At 42.8% G+C, this 17,231-nt stretch overlaps 1 long non-coding RNA gene across 3 annotated transcripts; it reads right to left on the bottom strand.

The window, feature by feature from the left end:
- Positions 1–1,128: 1,128 nt before the first annotated feature.
- LOC123159143 (uncharacterized) lies at positions 1,129–4,883 on the bottom strand. Of its 3 annotated transcripts, XR_006479550.1 has the most exons (7): positions 4,654–4,883; positions 3,957–4,574; positions 3,522–3,698; positions 3,306–3,416; positions 2,701–2,971; positions 1,519–1,647; positions 1,129–1,426 (listed from the first exon to the last, which is right to left on the bottom strand). It is a non-coding gene; the product is annotated as an uncharacterized lncRNA (long non-coding RNA). The 3 variants fall into 3 exon arrangements; XR_006479549.1 differs by having other exon boundaries at positions 3,522–4,146; XR_006479548.1 differs by having other exon boundaries at positions 3,522–4,574.
- Positions 4,884–17,231: the final 12,348 nt, after the last annotated feature.

The raw sequence follows: 17,231 nt of genomic DNA on the forward strand, positions 1-17,231 counted from the left end.
ATCCCACCGCCGACGCATGGAACAGGACGAGAGCATGTAAGAGTTGGAGGTGGCGGAGGTGCAGGAGGATCCCAACATCACCCTCGCTTGGAAGATCATCTCGACTACACGTCAAAATCGTCGCGTCAAAGCGAAGGCTGCAAAGGAGGAGAAGCTCAAGCGGAAAGCCGACGGGGGGCGTGTTGATGGCATCCATGGCGGTGGGCGTGCTTATCGCAGACATGGTGGAGGTCGCGGAGCTCCGATGGTGTCGCCCGCCATTCAGACGTCGCCATGGCCGGAGCAATACAATGTGACGGCAACTTAAATTACCGGTCCAACAGGGCAGAATTTCTTGACAGATGACAGAGCAAATTTGCGAAAGATGCCATAACATACAAACCAACAGGTGGCATGATAGGGGCAAACACCTGTCCTCTTGGACCCCCACCACTTAATAACACATTTTTATTTTGTTCATTTTACTAAAGAATTACTTTCCCTTGCTTTATCCGCGGCCGACGCTTCAAGTTGCCGTTATTCCACTGAACTGAACTGAGCTCCATGAGAGAGGATTCCACAAGGTGAGGTCCGCCCTGAGGGGGCGTGGTCGTGGCCAGCGACATGAGAGAGCAGCCGCGGGCAGCGCTGCCTGAGTCCGACGCGCCCAAGCCCCGGCCAAGGCCGTTCCCCTCCTGGACCGACCAGATCCCTGGGACAAGGTGGGGAACTGCAACTGCAAGGCATACGGCCGGCTGGGTGAAGCGCTGCTTCGCCGCAGGAGGTGGCCGCCGTTTCCGCTCAGGTAAATACTAACTTCCTTCGGCTTGTTGTTACTATGCTAAATTGCTAATAGCCAAGTTTGTAGGGCAATGTTGATACTTCGTTGAGTGATTCAACACTCGTAGCACTAATTAGCGGCTGGGACTGCTCCAATCATCAAGCTGGTTATATTGTACAAAATACTTTTGAGTGATCGCTTAGATGCTGAAGAGTATTTTCCAATTAAATCACGGATGATTTTGAGTTCATATATTCCTGGATCTCCTCTAGTCGCAGGGTCAGGCATATGCTATCCATCCTGACATATGCACTTCCTTAGAATTGTCGATATGTATGTATCATGGCTAGCAGCCATCGTTGGCCTACTTGGAGAACAAATAAGCATTTTAACATAAAGGCATCACACGATTAGTTACAAAATCCGAATACAAAAACTATGCTAGGTCTCTAGTTTTTTCATGTGTCACCTGAGTTCACTGCACTTTTTGTGCAGGAGCAACCTGAAGCCACAAGAACACAAAACTGTACAAACTAAAATAAATACATGTCCACATGCCTAATAACTTTGAAAAGCCTGAGTCTTACTACAACAGTTCAAATAGTCAATAGTAAGAAAGAAAGTAAAAAAAAATGTATTAGTTGGCATTTCCTCGTGGCGAATTGCCTGAAAAAGAGAGTAGTAGGTATAATGATGGTGTCACTTGTGCAAGCACCAAAACTTCACCAAGAAAGTAAAATATATTAGGAGCATTGTACCTTTATTTTCCCTATAATCCTTGCCCTTGCATCTAGACTATATGGAGGTGGTGCAAGCTAGCCAGCATCTTCAGATTAGTCCATCCAAAAAGCACACCAAAAGTAACAGTTAGATTGATTGTATTATCCCTGAAACGCCATTATCACAAAGTCAGTTGGCGCTTAATAGTAAATACAAGTGCAGGGCTTTCTTATCACACTTAGGGCTCATAGGCCTCATCTAATCACTCTCCAAAGCAAACCATCTATCTATTCGAAATAGGCAAGAGGTAGGCAAAAATGCTATATACCAAAGAGTACATGTCAATCTAAACGGAAGTACTACTCACAAGAAACCGAGTATGATAACATGTCGTTGCTCGCTCTAATAATAAATAAGTTGTTGGAAAGGAGGGGGGTTTATTTTATTTATACAGCTTAATTTAGCAATTTAGTACAAATAAGGACATGTCCAAACCTGACAGGCATGACAACCTCAAATCCATGGGGACAGTTTGGTTAGATCAGGATGAGCAGAAATGGAGAATATAAAAACTGTAATATTTGATAGATTTGGAAATATTTTACCAAGGCTTATTGGTGCAATGGCACATAGGTACGTGCAGTTAAAACTTCTGCCCAGCTTGAAGAAAGGGGGGGGGGGGTATGACCGTGGATGCTGCGGAACATACAAACTGTGAGAGCTAAGACCTCCCAGCCCGATCAAAGGAGGACTTGACCACTGCAGAACCTACAAACTGCAATAGTTAAGACCTCTGCCTAGCCTAAAGAAAGGGAGGACTTGACTACACAGGCTGCAGAATTAGTGCATCTAGTACATATATGATTCACTCTACACTGTAGGAGATCATTTTTTCTGAGAGAAATTTCCCAATTCTTGCCTCATCCATATTCCACCGGAATGCTCTATTTCTGAGTGACGCACATACTATTTATACTTGGCAGCTAGGCATGCTAATACGGCCAACGCAGACAACAACCTAACATGTATGCACTGTTTGTCCGTTAATATATATCTTTGCAGAGGAAATATGCAAAAGAACAACCAAACACTATCTGTAGAATAGCACTTCATTATAACTATCTAAAATAGTAAATCAACATAAATTATCTATCCTCATCAGTATGTAGTATACCACCTGACATAGCTGGAAAGAGACCATATGAATCCTAATCAATTACCTGGAAGTGACCAGAACAAGTGTTTCTGGAGTAGCCACTGCTCTATGTGATTCCAGCTTTAGCTACGATGACTGGATTTTTTAACACTGGGCTAGGGGCTTCATGCTTCAAGCTGAAGTCAGTAGGATTTTCCGTCGAAACAACCAAAACATTGTCCTCTCGGCTGATCTTGGCTACACCTCGGATAGGTCAAACCATGGAAGTATAATCAACAATCAATAAAGCCTTATGATGACCAGATTACGATCTTAGACGACGCCACACGTATGATCTGTTTCATCCCCAAGAAGAAACAATATATGATTTGTCTTTGTTTCTAAAAATAAATAGAATGGTTAATAAACCGAGACCCTACCAATCAATAATTTTATCTCTATAAGTCCATTCATCAGTTCAGGGCAATAACTCTATAGAGTAAAGCACATCAAAAGGCAGTCCAGATGCAAATAGCAAATCCCCAGTTCAGTTCTACTCAAAGATAAATATGATGACACAGATTGTAAGCTAGCTGGCACATCTACACAAAGAACCAGCATGACAAAATGCTAGGAAACTCGAGATAAATCTTAGGCTAAGATTGAAGAAAGAAAATAGGATGAGCTCACCTTTGATCTGCAATAGCACATTTAGGAACAACTAATTTCTTCCTAAATCATGCAAGTACCCAGGACAAAAAAAATCTTCCAGTCCGTTGCTGAGCAACCCTTCTGAAGCTCCTACAAATAGAAATTTTGAATTCAAGAGGCAAAATGACATCAATAACTATCAAATATTGCCATATTGGCATAGCTTGCTATATTTAGTTATAGAGATGAACCGACCTGGCCATGTTGGTGTACAGTCGCGTAGCCTACACATGACAAGACAAGCTTTGTGGACAAATCCCCCATTGCAGAGGTAAAAACGTGCACAGTAATTCCATCGGACGGAGAGAAATCGCTCGCTAATGCAGATGCCCAGGAAGACGGATAGCACAGCAGCGTTTATATGTTCGATATCTAAATGTACTCAACAGCAGACCAAAATAAAAATAGAATGAAGGTGTAAGTGTACCAAATCCAAGAAATAATTAGGCTGCACTATATCTTTGCAGCTTGACGTATATTGCCTAGACCAAGAACTTCGTTTAATTCTAGTTAATTGAAATGTGTACTGGATTCAATCGATCCTAGTTAATTAATTGCTCATTTTAGTAAAGCACAAACAATGCATACGCATCAGCCCATCAAAAATAGAAAAGCAATGTACACACTAACCTGGCTGCTTGTACTCCTCCCCTAAAGTTTCAACATAGTAGTATAGCACAGTACTTCCTTAATTTCTCTTGTTCTTCACTAACTGCAGCAAGCTGGCTTGCAGAGAGAAAAGTAAAACACACACTAAAATCTTATTTTGCAATACCCGACCAATACTACTGTCTGCCTCCATACTACTGTCTTGCTCTAGCTGCAGAGAGAAACATTCAAAGTGAGACCAAATTAAACCATTGGGTTGAAATTTGACGTTATCCATGTAATCCAACAATTAATCATGCAAGAAAACACCTAAAACTGGGACTAACCCAAATCAACAGTGGCAAAATATCTTAAACTGCCACGAATCTCAGCATGCGGCCGAGCCTCCAGGAAAGCAACAAAAAAACATAGGGGATTCCCTAATCCATGACAAAGGAATCCGACCGCTTGACCAACTAATGCATCCATTTTTTTAACCTAAATCCGAGCAGAAAACACGCCAAAAAAAGTACTGGAGCCGCACATAGTCAGGAAGGAAAGGAAGAGCTCAGGCTCAAACATTGCAAGCTCTCGACACAGCAGCAGGCGGCAAGCCGACCGAAGCCTAGACGAATGGAATGAACGATGTCTACAACGGACCTGCAACGAAATCCAATGTGAGACCCCTGACCAAACCAAAAGCAACAGAGAAAATCAACCGTGGCAATCGAACAAGCACCTGAACCAGGAGTAGCACGCCCCCTCCCCTTGACCGGCTTCCCATGCTCCATCAGCCGCGATATCAGGCAGCTACTCGGACCTGGCTGCAGCTCCTCCGTGGCATGTGGCGACGACCAGCGAGGAGAGACACGTCACGGGAGGAGATCGACGGCGCGGGGACGAGGAGGGGCTCACCTCTCTCGCCATCAATCCTTTTCTCCGCTGCCGCCAAATTCCGGTGCGGGGATGGGATGGCGAAAATATAAAATAGCACAGCTGCACCAGGGCCCTCTCTATCTAGCCATCCATTTTACGCATCGCGATTCGTGCAAACACATTTCTCTTTTTTGTTTCTCTCACATAAAAGATGTCTTGAAGTTCAAACCTTTGCAGCGTGGCAAAGCTTTCCATCTAGAATCTAGGATAAATCTTTCAGATTTTCTTGTCAAATATAAATATACAAAAAATGATTTTTTAATCCTAAAAAATCATTTTTTGTATATTTATATTTGACAAGAAAATCTGAAAGATTTATCCTAGATTCTAGATGGAAAGCTTTGCCACGCTGCAAAGGTTTGAACTTCAAGACATCTTTTATGTGAGAGAAACAAAAAAGAGAAATTTTCATACGAAAAGTTAGTTGTGTTGCACAGATCTTAAAGCAAGATTGGACATCCAGGATACAAGGGCCGGGGTGCAGCTGTTCTAAAAATCCACATCCGATGGGATGGGGGCCCCTCCGAGGTCAGGGAAAGAACCCGGCGGCGGCGGCTCCTGTGAGATGGGGAGAGCTGGGAGAGGCGCCGGCTCCTCCGAGATGGAGAGATGGGGAGAGCGGGGAGAGGCGGCGGCTGCGAGGGGAACGAGTGGAAAGTGGGGGAGGAGGAGCTGGACGTGGGGCTCGAGGAGAGTGGGGATTGGTTGCAGGGTTTCACAGCGCACGCGAAATCCATCCTACGTTCCCACTTCCCATCGACCCTGCTGTGGTAAAACTTTCACGTACACAAACTCGTAAGGAAACCATCTACTCCAGTTCTCTCGACCGTACGGCTAATAAGCCCCACCTGTCATCAACTCTTGAAGCAGCTGCGACTGTAAAAATGAATTAACGGCTGACCCAACGCCAGCAGCCAAAACTAAGCGATAGTAACAGAATCATGCGGTTCAACAAGCTTGGCGCGCGCGGTAGCTCCAGTATGGCGGGTAGGCTAGCAGGATTTATATGTTCAATATAGGCAGAAGCTCAGCTGTGCAGTAAAGGCAGTGGAGAGCCAGCAGGGGGCTCAGTGGGAGACCGAATAAAGTGAAGGTAAAAGTTTGACCGTTTGAGAAACACCTATCGTGTTCATATTCTTATTGACCCACTTTCGTAAATGCGCAGACCATATGCTTTTTTACTCTTCTCCTTTCATAAACGCGCACACCTGATTCACTTTTCAACACTTCCACGAAATTTCTCCTTTGAGTCAAATACATCATGGGTGCCTCAACTTGTCCGGTGCGGTCACTTTAGTGCCTAAACTTGTAAAATACACAAAACTGATATCGTAACTTGTCCGAGCGTTCAAATACGGTGCCTTCGTCCGTATCCGGGCATATGCACTACCCACATGGGAACGAAATCCTCTGACGTTGGCGATTCCAAGTCAGAGAGACGTCCTTTGCTTGGCACCGTCCATCAACCATCAGACGGCAGCTCTCTGGTTTGCTCAGATCGGCACCAAAACGAGCGGCCCATGCGGCCCACTACGAAGCGAGGGAGGCAGGCGAGGGGGAAAAGGGCGCGAGGAGACAAGAAAAAGGCGCGAAGAGTACGCAGACGGCGCCATCCGACGAAAAAGAGATCGCCGGAGCCCGGAGGTGGACGCCCTGCTCTGCTCGTCAATATCATGTAAGTCCTAATACTCTGCTCCTCTCACGCCATCTTTCACATGAATAAAAACACTACAACTGATCGAACTTTCACCATCAGGTTGCTTTGGAACTCGATCAAGTTTCTGTTTTTCTCATGGAAGAATCAGCTTGTTGAACTTGATCAAACATCTTTTCTGTCATGGAGGAAGCAACCGAGATGGAAGAACATGCCAACACAGCCCACCAGGATTCCGATTCCAATAGGTAATTTCTGCACATATACAAGTCTGCACATATTCAGATTTACATAATTTCTCAATAGTTCAGTGATAGTTCTATTACATAATTTCTGCATATATTCAGATTTACATCATTTCTCAATAGTTTAAGTGTTACTATTACATAATTTCTGCACATATGCAAGTATGGACATATTCAGATTTACCAAGTTTCTCGATAGTTCAGTGATACTTCTACAATCCCCTTACTCGTGGTGTTTTTACTTTGCAGAGTTGTATTGCCTAGTTTGGTACCTTATGTTGGCATGGAATTTAGAAGCTCGGATGAGGCTTGGTCATATTGGCTTAGCTACGGTGGGTAGAAAGGCTTTGAGGTTAGGAAAAGGTATACTAACAAAAGTTCAGCCGAAGGCAAGGTTACATCATGTAAATTTGTTTGTGCAAATGAGGGTCAGCGAGCACAAGACAAAAGGGATCACTTGACAAAGTGCCCTCGAGCTGAAACTAGAACCAATTGTGAAGTGCACATGAAGCTTAAAATGGACCGGAAGAAGGGAAATCTCAAAGTGTCGGAGCTGGTTTTGGAACACAACCACACACTACACCTAGCAGAAACCTTACACTTAATGGTGTCACAAAGAAAAATTTCAGAGTTACAAGCTTTTCAAATTGCAACAGCAGATGATGCGGGAATTGGGCCAAAAGCCGCACATGAGTTGGCTAGTCGTCAAGTTGGTGGACCACTCAATCTTAGTTATACCCTCCGTGATCACAAGAACCATTTGCGGACCAAGCGCCAACGAGAAATGGCATATAGCCAAGCGGGTAGCATGCTTAAGTATTTTCAAGACAAAATTGCTGAAAACCCATCATTCCAGTATGCATTGCAAATGGACTGTGAAGAACAAATAGCGACCATATTCTGGGCTGATGCTAGAATGATCATGGACTATGCACATTTTGGTGATGTTGTTAGTTTTGACACTACTTTTGGAACAAACAAGGAGAGTAGGCCCTTTGGTGTCTTTGTTGGATTCAATCACTTTAGGGAAACTATAGTTTTTGGTGCTGCCCTCATGTATGATGAAACATTTGCATCCTTTAAGTGGTTGTTTGAGGCTTTTCTAACAGCCCATAAAGGAAAGGGGCCAAGAACATTCTATACTGATCAAGATACTGCAATGGGAAATGCAGTTGAGGATGTGTTTCCAGAAGCACCACATGGTTTATGCACCTTCCACATTATGCAGAATGTTGTCAAACATCTACATGAAGAGGATGATGGAGAGAAATATGGGGAGAAGAAAAAAAAGAAGAAAAAAGGGAAGAAAAAACAGAAGAAGCAAGAGGTGAATGAAAAGAAGGAAAAAGAAGAGAAGGAAAAGGAGGAAAAATGGGCTAAATGTTATATGAAGGATGTCTTCACATTGGGAATGAGAAGTACACAATTGAGTGAGAGTTTGAATAATGACTTGAAAATACATTTTAAATCTGATTTTGATATCATCCGGTTCTTTAAGCATTTTGAAAGGGTGGTGCAAGGGAAAAGGAACAATGAACTGAATTCAGAATTTGAATCAAGGAAAAAGTTGCCTAGAATATTTATGAAGAGACCACCACCTATGTTGGTGCAAGCTAGCAAGTTATATACACCTGGTATTTTTGAAGCTTTTCAAGGTGAATATGAAATATCCTTGTCAGCTTGCACCAAGGCATTAGATGGTTGTAATGAATATCTAGTAGGAGATTGTATCTTTGAGGAGGAGTATAAAGTTATAGGTGATCCTTTGAAGCAAACAGTTGTGTGCGGCTGCCAGCAATTTGATAGAATTGGGATATTGTGTGGCCATGCTCTTAAAGTTCTCGATTTGATGAATATCAAGTCACTACCACCACATTATGTGTTAAAAGCGCTGGACAAAGGAAGCACGAAGTGGAACTGTACAAGACAAAGAAGGAAGAAATATCATCTTAAATCCGAATATGGATGCCATGCTTAGCTACAAATATATGTCCCACAAATTTCATAATTTGGCAGATCGAGCAGCCTACTTTCCAGAATGTGTTGTGTTAGTAGACAACACACTTGACATCCTTGGTAAGCAAATTGAAGAAAAAATTAATGCATGTGCAAGCACATTGGGGTATCCGTGTACAATTCCGACAGATGCTAGCCCATCAAATGACTTGTTGACTAATGCACGTCTAAAGAAAAAGGAGGTCCAAACAAAGAGTTCAAAACGGAAAAAAAAAATTGGCTCGATAAGAAGCACAAGGCTAGGAAAAAGAGAGAAAGCAGAGCTACATCACAGTTGGGTGAAGAGGTATGTTGATAAACAATACAATGCTTTTGGTGTTATCATTATGTCCATTAATTCTTACAGCCTCCAATTTTCTTTCACAACAAGGTGCAGGAGGTCGGGGAAGTGGCAGGTGGTGGTGGTGCACAAGTTGCAAATGATAGAGTTTATAGGGATAATGCAGAGGTGCCTGAAGGTTACAAGACCAACCTTAGCTTCACTCAGTTGCTGATGGTATAATCTTGCCCATGTAGTTTAAAAATCTAGAATGATCCAACTAGAGATTGCAAAATCTTGCTCATACGGTATTCTTATTTATTTAATTTCAGGGGCCAATTACAGATGATCTTTTCACTGGGTCATGGTGAAGTACTGTTGTTTTTGGGCAAATGAATGAGAGGGCATTGGTGTGCAAGTTCAATTCTGGGTCACTTTTTATGAGATATGTTTTGGCATCTATTTTGCTCAATCTCAGTCACTTTTTATGATAATTGTACATTCAGCAGCCAAATCAAGCATTGACTTGTTGGTCTTTGTAGTCCTGGAACCACTCAACTCCACTCTCAAATGAAATATTCAGCCAAATCAAACTCAACAGCCAAACAAACCTTCAGTCAAACTATTCACTGAACTCCAATCTCAAATGACATTGCAAACTGAATTTAAATTCAGTCACACTATTCATTACACATTACTTTTGATTTAAATCAATTACAATCTCAAATTGGCATTTGGCTTTGTCTCTGCTGCCATTGCTTCCTCTGCTGGTTCTATCCAACTAAAACTGAAGTAGCAGGGAACTTCCAACAGAAGTCCAGAGCCTGAGTAGCCAACGGCGTTGGATTCGTGGCCTAGAAAGCTCGACAGCGCGACGATGCTTGCTCCGGTGAGTCGCGGGGTAGTGGCTTGCTCCGCCCCCTCCACAGCTAGGCGCGTGCGGCCTGACGGAGTTCTTGTAGATCGACGGCGGCAGGCTTCGTGACCTCGATAGATCGACGGCGGCGATGTAGCTTGCTCCGCGGCTCTGGGGCGTGGCTAGGAGGCGTCGCGTCCTGAAGGAGCAGCGGCTGCTCTTCCCCGCCGGCCAGCGTCGCGCCTTGAAGGAGCAGCGGCTGCTCTTCCCCGTCGCGCCTGAAGGTGAGCGAGGCGACAGCGACCGGCCGAACAACTTTTTTTTTCTGCAGTGACGCACGAGCGAGGAGTTCTGGGCGTACTGGGCCATATGGGCTGTTTGTTTCCGTGTCCATGCAAGTGAAAGTAGCGCTGGTAGCGAGTGTCGTTGGATATAGATCAACGGCGCTGGGTGTACGACGTCCCTCGGCAGTAGTTTCTTCAAAGTCAGAGGATCTCGTTCCCCCACATGGCGTGCCAACGTGGCATCAGCCCACATGTCAATGGGTGTGAGAAGAGTGTGCTGGTTGTTTTACAGAAAACTCCTTGTACTTTATATAGTTTTCACAAAAGCTCTTAACATTTTATTTAAATACGTCAAACTGCATTGATCCCACTTGTTGGAGAACCTGGACATCGGGTGTTGTCTTGGTGGTGGTTGTGCTACTGCTGCAAGGCCTGAAACACTGTAGCGGGACTTTCTTTTTTTAGTTTCTTCTTCTTTTTTGGCTGTAATTTCTTCTTCTTTTTTTGGCTAGGTATCTTCAAGATATTAATATATACTCTTTGTTGGAAAAAAAAATTGATCCCACCTGGAATAAAATAGTAATAACAAAAAAAAAGCACCCAGCAGGATTCCAACTGAGTACGAGGGCGCACAGCCTACACACATGTGCTAATCACTACGCCTAGAATAGTTGACTGTGTGATATCCTAGTACGCTTCTATTTATTAAGAAACCGCGTGAAATAATAAAGAGAAATAAAAAAGAAAAAGTTAATTCATGGGAAATTGAAAAAAAATATTAAGAAATTCTCACGTTTGAAAAAAATAACTAATCAACATATTACGTGCAATCAATTTTTAAAAGTGTTGGTGCATTTTCAAAAAATCATCATATTTTTGGAAAATTCTCACGTGTATTAAGAAATTGTAAATGTGTTTTTCAAACATGTCTGTCATGCATCCAAAAAATTTACAACATCTGTTTCTTAAAATGTTCAATTTGTATTAAAAAATTTAGTGTAAAATTATTCTTACATTTCTACAAACATCTTTTAACATGTGTTACATATATAAAGTGTATTGCTTCTACACAATGATTTTTAATACACGTTGATAAAACTTTGTTAATTTTTAATAATTATGTATTCTAAAAATACAATGAAGATACAAAATAATTATGCATGCTTGTGGTCCTGAGTGAAGATGCAAAACAAATTTGTAATATTTTATAATATACTTTGAACTGTTTAAATCAACATAATTTTCTGAAAAAGTTCATGGTTAAGTCTTCGAACTACAAATAATAAAAATAGAATAAAAATTTAAATAGACAATAAACGCCTATTGATAATTATTGTATTATAATATTATAATATTGTATATCATAAAACCAAACAGTAACTTAAAAAACAGAATAGCAATTGCAAAGCAATAGATAGAGTTTCCACCTAACAACTGTACACAAAGTATTATTAGTTTTAATAAGTTATATCTCTTTATACTCTGCCTCCCGCCGGCGCCGGCGCCGATCCGTCCCGTCTCCGGTGGCCTTAGGGCCATGGAGGCAGAGTGGATCTCGCCCCTTGCCGGTGGGAGGGCTCCGTTTTTAGATCTTTTTTCGATCTTTGTTAGGGTTTGCGTCCTGCTCAGGAAGGCGAAAAGGCGGCGGCTCCCTGAAGATGGAATAAAGGTCTCCCCGCCTAGCCCCCGTTCCGGTGATGCGTCCAGCATCATCGGTGGGCGTGTGGAGTTGTGTCTCCGGCTGATCTGTCCTTGGTGGATTTGCTCGGATCTGTTCGTCGTTCGTCTTCGTTCGTGTGTTTTCAGGTTGGATCCTTTTAATCTACACTCTTCATCTGCGGCGGTTGCTGTTCTGATGCGTTTGTTCTATGGGGCCTTAGCACGACGACTTCCCGACTGTCTACTACAACAAGGTTTGCCCGGCTCCGATGAGGGAGGGGCGATGGCAGCGGCACGCCTTCGGCTCGCTTCAGTGCTTGTAGTCGTCGCTAGGTGGTCTACGGATCTGGATGTAATTTTTATTATTTCTAGTATTCGTTGTACTACCATGATTGAAGATGAATAGATTGGAAGTTTTTCCCGCAAAAAAATGTATTATTAGTTTTGGTGGCTAGCGTGCGTACTAGCTATTTACCCTGGATGTCCCTGGGTCGAAACCAATTCAAAGACGCAGTTAATTTTTTTCCTATTATTGACATATACTGAGCAAGGGCTTATTTGTGACTTTAATTAAATCATAGGGGATTTTTTGCAAAAAATACTCGTACGCATTTCACCCAGCGCAGGCATTGCTCACACCCACTGACATGTGGGTCAGCCACCAGTTGTCACTCCACGTGAACAACACATACGATGGCATACGGGCGGAGGCACCGTATATGTACCGTGCGACAAGTTATAGCACAATTTTTGTGTATTTTACAAGTTTAAGCACTAAACTGACCGTAACGGACAAGTTAAGGCACCCGTGATGTATTTAACTCTTCTCCTTTTGTTACAGTTGCAAAGAACCAGACCATCTGAGCTCTTACGAGTCACGCCACATGGACAGTTCACTGGAATTCGGCTCAATTCTTAGCTCTCCGACCGAATCTTGCGAGATCCGCTGGAGACACACCTCAACATGTTTTCCGACGTTGCTAGACACAATGCCAGGACGAGGGCTAAGCGGGGAGAATGCCAGTCTGATGCCCCCTTTTCCCTAAGATTTTAGGGCACCCTCTAAAAACACCTTTCTAACCCGAAAGTGGTTTTATAATCCAGAGCTCAAATGCTTCTGCATGAACAGTAAAATTAAAAAAAAATAAAAATATAAACTGAACTTATTTGGCAACAAACACTGCTTAGTTTCTTGCATGTGTGTAATGTTTCGCGATGACATCAAATTTGTGGATGTCTGGACGGAAATTACTAAATAAGTTCTCCAAAATGCCGTCAAAAATATATTTTTTGGAGTGTGAATTTTATTATTTTTGGTCCAGGCCTCCATGGATGTGATTGCGTCACAAAACTTTGCATGAAAGAAGATAATTCAACAATGTTTGTTGCCAAAAAAATCAGAAGTTTTTGAAACATGAGGGTGCATTCGAGCTCAAGTGTAGAAGTTCCATGTCCAGTCTCTATCCTCCAAATATATAGAGAAAAGAGAGGGAAATATACATGCAACTTTATCATCTTGATTTTCGATGGGTAGGAAGTCTCAACATCTTCCCATGCTCCCATGTCGGCCATCTCACCATGCAAATCGCTGCCAAACGGCTCCGCCTTGCAAACTCGTTCATGTTCCCGTGTTGCCAACCCGCCTGAGCTTGACGTGACCCACCCAACTGCCGTCATGGCCACATCACAGGAGTACACCGCGAACATCCCTCTATTGCTTGGGCATTGTCGCCATGGAAAGAGCCCTTGCTCTTGAAAATCAAAAATTTTGTTTGGCAATTATTGAGGGATCACCTACCATTTGGGACGGAGGTGATCAAGAGAAACAACCCAGGGAATGGGCTATATATGCCCTCTGTGTGAGGTCCCGGAGACAGGGACCCACATCCTCTTCTCTTTCACGGCAGCAAGGTTTCTTTAGAGTTTTATCTATGAGGCTCTACGACCTGACTGGGAGGCCCTGGACCTGGCTAGGTTCATTCAAAATAGAGCCAACTAGATCGGTAGGAGGAGATGCCTCTTCTGGCTTGTGTTGACGGCATTAGCTTGGACTATGTGGATGATGCGTAATAATAAGGTGACTGAGAGGGTCTTTCTTCAACGGGCCTTTGACTCGATCTTCACATTCCTATCGTTTTTGCAGCACCGGCACCCGCTATCTAGGCAGCGCGACCGCGAGCGACTGGGACTGATGAAGTACATGATGCATGATGCTGCTCGCCGCCTTACCTTGCAGCGGCCCCCCTGAGACCGAGGCCACTTGGTGGCCTTTTTATTCTTTTATGCTTTTCCTTGGGCGTGTTTGTGTTGTTGCCCCAGCAGAATATACAATTTCGATGCACTTAAAACTCTTGTATGGAAGAGGTGGTGGCTTTATTTGTAAAGCGGGGCGAAAGCCTATTTTGAGAGAATGTGACCACCCGGACCTCCTCTTTTCGCAAGGCTAGCAAAATGGGGATGCTGCAGCATGCAACTTTAAGGTCAATGACCATGGTTCTGATGTGGGATACTATCTAGTTGATTCCATCTATCCTGCATGGTCAATATTTGTGAAGACATTCTCGACCCCCCAATGTAAGAATAGTGACCACTTTGCCAAGGCTCAAGAAGCTTGCCAGAAAGATATCAGGCTTCTGGTGTGTTGCAAGCTTGGTTTGCAATTGTCTGGGGTCCTACTACTTCTAAAAATATATTTAATCATATGTACTTTGTTGGGAAAATATGATTATACTATATATTTCCAAAAACACCATATTAATGAAGATACTCATTTGTGTATGAGACTAAATCGTTACATAAAAGTTTATACTTGTACATGAGACTAAATCAGTATAAGAAAGTTTATACTATGACCTTGCTAGTAGTTCATATGTGATGTTAGATCAATATGTGAGGTCAACATCCATATTATCAATCATTTGTATTAGATGTACAAACGTGAGAAATTTTAATATATGTCATGGACTTGATAATAATTAGGTTTCACTTGTGCAATAGCTACATAGTGATCTTTTGGATGGGACAGAAAAATAAATTTGTTTAAGTAAATTTTCCTCCTTAATAGGAAGACAACATAATGGTAAGTGTATTTGTTTTACTTTGTACAAATCTTGTTTCCTCTCATTACTTTATCCATTCTAAAATACATGACACATTAGAATCGAAGAGTCTTTGAGATGTAAACTTCATTATTTGGTAAATTATTATATTGCTAAAGGGTAGAGAAGTTTCCCCATAATTTTTTGTAATCCATTATTTATTTTTTAAATGCACAAGTTGTATTTTATCTATATACTTGATAACTCTCTGCCCATTATACCAGTTCTTCAATCAAGTTGCTCGGAGCTACCACTCACTTCCATCTATTTGTCATGTAACATGACCAAACTTATCTACAAAAATAACATGACCAAGCTAACATGGATAACGTAGTTTTAACATCTGAATTCATTCCTTTCAATGACATTGTGTCTTAAATTTCAAAGAATTAGAAACAACATAATTGAACAAAAGTGTATTAAAAGACGATTCACCGAGAAAATATAGAAACTCATGAGCCATAGATATTTTCGATGATAGTAGAAAACATACATTTGGTCTAAAAGTTATACCAAAAAAAGCTTTTCCTTACAAAATTTGGGTGATTTTTTCACCAAAATCAGGTACGATTGCTAATAAATTAAATTACACTATTTTTAAATTTATCTTGATAAAAATGGTTGTAGATCTGTGTTGTGGATAATGATGAGAAATAAATTCTCCTAACAATGTTGATCTTAATATTTCTATAGTAGTATCAACCTCCGATTTGTGCAAGAACATGCCCTAGTTACTACCCATCGAGCCTTCACCTCCATGCACATCTTGTGCTTGATCTCTTTCTTTTGTTAGTGCTGGCTAAATACGCCCAAATGCTATGGGTGATCATGCCATCAAGTTTGATTTCAATTACAAAAATCTAGTCGATTTCACCTGACATGTTGTGTCAGGAAGACATCGCAACAAAGGTGAGAGACACTTTGTCCAACTATCACCGAAAATGGTTCATGTCACATTGTCCTAGACATGTAGCCAAGCGTTGAGACAACTCTTCAAGCAAGCAGCAATAAACTAATTAAGTACTAATCCATGTTTTGTCATAGCTAGAAGGAATCCAATCTTTGACTCTCTGCCACATGCGATGAATCATTGAGTCAGTCGGGCCGAACTAGTTGCACGGGATAACCCACTTCTATACTCCGAAGTAAAGTCCAAACGCTCAACGGAATCCTCACGTGCTGAGGTTTGACTAAGGAAATACGGACTAACCTAGTGAAGCGTGTAGAGTATGTGTTGTGTGGGTGACATAGTATGTGAAAGGGCATTTCCCTACCTTATGTTTTGGATGATGATGACAACCCTTTGTTGGTCTAATCCTATGCTAAATGTTTCAGGTTCTCAATGATTAGGCTTTCATCGGTTAGTGGTTCTCTCTCGAAGGAATCGTTTGAAGACGGAATCCTCTACGCTTTTTATCTCTTTGGTCGTAGGTATCCCGTACTATCTAGAGGGAATCCACTTTGGGAAGAATAGGGGATTCCATTCACGCACACCTCCATCACCCCTCTTTTGTCGAGAGAGTGCCTCCTTTTTTAATCTAATCTTTGCTGTGTTTTCCCAGCGGTTGTACCGCTCGTCCGAGCGGTTGTACCGCTGGCTCTTGACGCTTCTCTGCCTTTGTCGAGCGGTGGTACCACTGCCTTCGGGCGGTGGTACCGCCACCTGACTCTGCAAAGACCAACAGCGGTTGTTCCGGCCATGCACCGCCCATGTACCGGTCAGGCTTCTGTTTTGATGCGGTGGCTGGGCGGTGGTGGCCTGGTAGGTCCGGTTGTTCCTTATCAACCGGTACAACCGGAGGTTCGAGCAGTTCTTTCGCTCATACCTTAGCCGCTCAAGCGCTCAAGGCCAGGCGGTTGCACCGACCCTGCACCGCCCAACTACCGCCCTCAAGGGTGACTCCGTTCTGTTTCAGTGCGGTAGTTGTGCGGTGGCTGGGCAGTTGGTCCGGTTATTTTCTAATGACCGGTACTACCGCCCGATGGTCCGGTTGTACTGCCTGGTAGGGTTCTGCAGCTACATCGTGAGTTCCGGTTGTACCGGGACAAGGAGCGGTTGTACCGCTGTAGTACTGAAAACGCAGTAACGGTTGGATTTAAGTGGGCTGCTATATAAGGTGGTTCTTCCACCTACCACGCCCACCTCTTACCTCTTTCACTCCACCATTAATGCTCTCAAGTTCTCTTGTCCGATCTCTCTCTCTAGCCACTCAAACTTGTTGATTTGCTAGGGTTTGAAGGAGGAGACCTAGATCTACACTTCCACCAAAGGATATTTGGTTCCCCCATACTTTCTAGTGTGGATTTTGT

The sequence above is a fragment of the Triticum aestivum genome, chromosome 7B (genome assembly GCF_018294505.1).
Source record: "Triticum aestivum cultivar Chinese Spring chromosome 7B, IWGSC CS RefSeq v2.1, whole genome shotgun sequence".
NCBI lineage: Eukaryota > Viridiplantae > Streptophyta > Magnoliopsida > Poales > Poaceae > Triticum > Triticum aestivum.